The following is a 5554-nucleotide window of genomic DNA, read 5'->3' on the forward strand; positions in this document are numbered from 1 at the left end:
GATTCGCGTTCGGTACTTTGATAATTTGGTATGTGGGTGGACCTGTGCTTGGGTACTGCCCTTACTTGGACAAGCATCCCACTTATGATTAACCTCTATTGCAAGCATCCGCAACTACAACAAAAGTATTAAGGTAAACCTAACCATAGCATGAAACATATGGATCCAAATCAGCCCCTTACGAAACAACGCATAAACTAGGGTTTAAGCTTCTGTCACTCTAGCAACCAATCATCTACTTATTACTTTCCAATGCCTTCCTCTAGGCCCAAATAATGGTGAAGTTTCATGTAGTCGACGTTCACATAACACCACTAGAGGAGAGACAACATACATCTCATCAAAATATCGAACGAATACCAAATTCACATGACTACTAATAGCAAGACTTCTCCCATGTCCTCAGGAACAAACGTAACTACTCACAAAGCATAAACATGTTCATAATCAGAGGGGTATTAATATGCATATAGGATCTGAACATATGATCTTCCACCAAATAAACCAACTAGCATCAACTACAAGGAGTGATTAACACTACTAGCAACCTACTAGCACCAATCCCGGACTTGGAGATAAGAATTGGATACAAGAGATGAACTAGGGTTTTGAGAGGGGATGGTGCTGATGAAGATGTTGATGGAGATTGCCATCTCCCGATGAGAGGAGCGTTGGTGATGACGATGGCGATGATTTCCCCCTCCGGGAGGGAAGTTCCTCCGGCAGAACAGCTCCGCCAGAGCCCTAAATTGGTTCCGCCAAGGTTCCCCCTCGTGGCGGCGGAGTTTCGTCCGAGAAGATGGCTTATTATTTTTGTCCCATCGAAAGACTTCATATAGCAGAAGATGGCCACCGGAGGGCCACCAGGGGGCCCATGAGGTAGGGGGCGCGCCCAGGGGGGTAGGGCGCGCCCCACCGTCGTGGGCAGGGTGTGGCCTCCCTGGTGAGTCTCTTCCGCTGAGTATTTTTTATATATTCTGGAAACATCTTCCGTGGAGTTTCAGGACTTTTGGAGCTGTGCAGAATAGGTCTCTAATATTTGCTCCTTTTCCAGCCCAAAATTCCAGCTGCCGGCATTCTCCCTCTTCATATAAACCTTATAAAATAAAAGAGAATAGGCATAAGTATTGTGACATAATGTGTAATAACAGCCCATAATGTAATAAATATCGATATAAAAGCATGATGCAAAATGGACGTATCAACTCCCCCAAGCTTAGACCTCGCTTGTCCTCAAGCGAAAGCCGAAATCGAAAAATATGTCCACATGTTTGGAGACAGAGGTGTCGATAAAAATAAAATACGGACATGAGGGCATCATGATCATTCTTAAAACAACAACTTACATAATTCTTGTCATATAATTTCTTATGCTAGAGTAATAATTCAATCACATTTTCAAGTATGAATAGTAAACTTCATTGAAAACTAACAAACTATAATCTCAGTCATTGGAGTAATTGCAATTTATCATAATATAGGAAATAGTCAATGTATAAGAGCTTTTCAGGAAGTCCACATACTCAACTATCATATAGTCTTTCACAATTGCTGACACTCACGCAATACTTATGGGTATGGAGTTTTAATCGGACACAGAGAAAGATAGGGGCTTATAGTTTTGCCTCCCAACATTTTACCTTTAGGGTAATGTCAACAATAATAGTTCATGAAAACTCACATCCAATTAGCCATATATACCAGGATCTTTCCAACATACAGTGCTTGCCAAAGGATAAAGTGTTAAAAGGAAGGGTGAAGATCACCATGACTCTTATGCAAGGTAGGAAGTGAAAGTAAAAGATAAGCCCTTCGCAGTGGGAAGCAGAGGTCGTCATGCACTTTTATGGTTGGATGCACAAAATCTTTGTGACGCCCCGTTACATCTAACAGAGTCAGGCGTAACGGAAGCCGTCACTTCAGAGTTGCGCCAGGATCAGTTAAGGAGAACAGTATCATGTACAAGACGAAGCAGCTGCCATAAGTAGGCAAGCTTTTATTACATAGACACCTCAAGTGTTGACTAAGCCTAAGCGGCCATGACGATAGATCGTCACCCGCCTCTAGTACGAGCCTTTTAGACCAACCATGGAGGGCATCTACTCTTCATAGCCTTGATTGTCGACTTCCTCATAATCATACTCCAATTCAGAATAACCAAAGTCGTCAAGATGACCATACTCATCATAAGTACCATTCTCTATCGCCTCGGAGTTCTCATAACTCACTTGCTCTGAAAAACAACATAAGTGCAGCTGAGTACGTATAAAATACGTACTCCGCAAGTCACCGGAAAAAGTGGATGCATGAGTTTTTTTTATAAGGAAAAACTTTATCGGCCATGGCTACCACCACCGAGCCATTATCTCAAAATACTATGTAGGTAAAAATATTTTTCCTTACTCCATTTTGTTGAAAACCAATTTTTTTTAATTCATAAAAACTACTGGCGACAGAGCGACGTGGGATCTTACATTCTGTGTTAGAGGAAAACCCACACGACGCACTTCCAATCCCGGAAGCTGGGAGTGATATCACATTTACTCTGATCAGAGGTGTACTACTTTGCCCATGGCATCACTTGGTACAAATCGTCCATGCGCTACCCGTGCGCACGACTAGACCAAGGAACCAGAACCTTTAACCAGCCCGTACACTACCTCTGCTTTTCCACCTTGCCTTACTAAAGGCCCGCGGGTCGAGACCCCTGACCGGCGGTCCCGCCCTAGGGCGACTGTACCTACCCAACTACAGCCACCTTCTCACCCATGCAGAGGCAGCTACTTGGCATGGGTAGTCGGTTCAGCACGTCCCATTCCAGGTCTATGGTCACTACGATTTGCGCCGCTTTTGAAGTAAGCGCCAGTTGTGTGTGTCCTAATGTGATACCCTATGTAGAGGAGCCCGCCATCCAAGCCAACCCTACCCGGGTTGCCTTTCAACATAAGCTCCCCTACCCACCAAATATTTATTTATAATGTAGCCCTGCCCAGGTCACAACTACTTAATACAGATACTTCACCTCATCTGGTCCAATTGCCAAATTAGTGGATCCACATGATCCAAATCTCATTTCATTTATGAAATTTTTTTATTTTTAATTCGTATGCAAAATTTTAGAAATGACCCATAGCCCGGAAAACATTTATCAAGACATGGTCAAGGAGATGACGACTTGCCGGGTAGCGCTTCGACCAACTCAGAACCACCAGTAGTGGGTCCTATGGGTTCGAGATCGACTCCTGATAATTATTTCACAAAGAAGTTTATATTTTCTCTAATCAAGATCCAAGCATCAAGCAACACTTCCATACGATGCAATCCATTTTAATTAAAGAGGTAATGATACGTGCTAGTGTGTAATTAGAAGCAAAATGCATACAGCAGGTCAAGAAGTAGTACGCACGTGCACATCACAAAGAGCAAGCAAGCAAGCTCAAAAGGAAAAACGTGTTTAGCTGGTTGAACCCAACCCCGGCAGAAATATCATTTTTTTATCCAACTAGTCATCTTCCCCAGCTCTCTTCCTCTCTCTCACTGTCACTGGTATGCTCAGCCGAACAGAACCAACTCATCTCTCTCTCCCTAACTACAGAGCAGGCCGCCGCCGGCTCGATCTGCCACTTCCGGCCATCTCCGGCGACACCGCGGACACCCACGAAGTCCCCTCGACTCCCTCTACCATATCCCCCATTTATTTGATCCGCCGCCGCCAAAATCGCCGCCACCACTCAATCCTAGCGCCGCTTGATCCAGGTCCGGTGGGCTTGCCACCGGCTGCAGCGGCAACGACGTCTCCATGCCTACATCCTCCCCCAGCGCAGCCACACGCACGAGGCGTGCAGCCACGGGCGTCGGGCGCGTGCGGCTTCACCGGCGCTGCTCGGTCGCCATGGCTCTGCTGCTAACGGTGTGGACTAGCCACATCCTACTACTACTACTGGTAAGTGCTAATCCTGATTCCTTCTCCATGAAGTGCTCCAAATTTCACAACAAGTGCCTGCTATATGAGAACGTGGGTGTGCATATGTTGTTCATTTTATCCCAGGCCCTACTATTCCCCACTCAGCCATATTGCCTTCTTTCTCTTTGTTTATCTCAAGGCCAAGAAATTAATCAAGATTTAATCTATGGTGTGGTCATGGTATTGCTACTAATTAGATCTAAATGCTGTTCCTAACTAGTGCTACTCATCCTTGAACACCATATAGAAGTAAACAGTGGCAGTGAAACTCCAAAAATAATTACTTGTGAGTAGATTATAAACATCAATCTGTCAGTGTTTGCTACAGATTGGCAGGGATTAATAATTAGGACAAGGTAGTATACACAGGAAGGTTGATCTTTTGGATACATACATACATGTCTTAGCAAGTTACTACTACCTAGGATTTGATTCTTGGCATGTTATATCTAGTACAAGCCACGGATGTCATTCACAGACACTTTTACAGGCTTTTGCAATTGATCTAATTAGTTTTGATTAACTTGGATGTTTACGCAAACATTTTGTTTTTTTACAGTAAGGTAAAGAGATCAAGGTGAATAGATGCTCATGGACTGATTCAAACTGAGGTGAAGATAGATAAGAAATCAAGCAAAAAGGGCTAACATAACAAGGTACTTGATTAGTACCTGGTGGCGCATGCAACCCAAAGATCTTCACCGCAGTGAAGGACAACAGTGTGGCAGAAGGTGAAAAGGCAAGTGGTGGGGGTACTCCAGCGTATGTGTGTGTGAGGTAGTAGAATGGTCCAGTGAAAGGGATGGCTCCTATTTATAGTGGGGTGAATAGCTATGTCGGTTTGAAGACACATTACATCTGGCATGCATGCGTGGTTAGTCTTGCATGCATGCCTCCACTTGTGTCTTTTGTGGGCTGTACCATGGACAGGTGTAATTTGCTTGGCTGGCCATTAGTTGGCATTTACTTTATGTGAAATAAATGAGACAAGGGTCTATAAAATATATGAAGGTTTGGAGAAGAATTTGTTTTGCATGACTAAATGCTACTTGCTGTAATAATAAATGTAGTTGTTTCTATTATTTTAATTAATGTTTTGGCAATGCCGTTAAAATTATCGTTATCTAATTTATTTACGGTTTTTACAATCTTAGTGCGAAATAACGCCACTTTATATTGCCATTTGTGATATGGACTTTTATTATGTAATCTGTTTCTTTTATTTCTTCCATATAACACGGTCGTATAAAGCTTATTTTCTCCTACACTAATAAGTTATATATATTTAGAGAGCAATTTTTATTGCTTGCACCGATGACAACTTACTTGGAGGATCTTACTCAATTCATAGGTAGGTATGATGGACTCTTATGGCAAAACTGGTTTAAGGGTATTTGGAATCACAAGTAGTATTTCTCCTTGGTGCAATGAATTTGGCTAGTATGAGGGGGAAAGGCAAGCTCAACATGTTGGGGTATCCAAGACAATATAATTTATCTCGGATGTAAGAAAACATAACCCATTACGTTGTCTACCTTGTCCAATGTCAACTCTTTAGCATGTCATATTTTTATGAGTGCTCACAATCAT

General features: G+C 42.9%; 1 long non-coding RNA gene across 1 annotated transcript; it reads left to right on the top strand.

The window, feature by feature from the left end:
• The first annotated feature begins 3485 nt into the window (after positions 1 to 3485).
• Positions 3486 to 4988, top strand: LOC123090425 (uncharacterized). The gene is made up of 2 exons (XR_006442439.1): positions 3486 to 3943; positions 4524 to 4988. It is a non-coding gene; the product is annotated as an uncharacterized lncRNA (long non-coding RNA).
• The last annotated feature ends 566 nt before the right edge of the window (positions 4989 to 5554 follow it).

This window comes from Triticum aestivum, chromosome 1A, assembly GCF_018294505.1.
Source record: "Triticum aestivum cultivar Chinese Spring chromosome 1A, IWGSC CS RefSeq v2.1, whole genome shotgun sequence".
Classification (NCBI taxonomy): Eukaryota; Viridiplantae; Streptophyta; class Magnoliopsida; order Poales; family Poaceae; genus Triticum; species Triticum aestivum.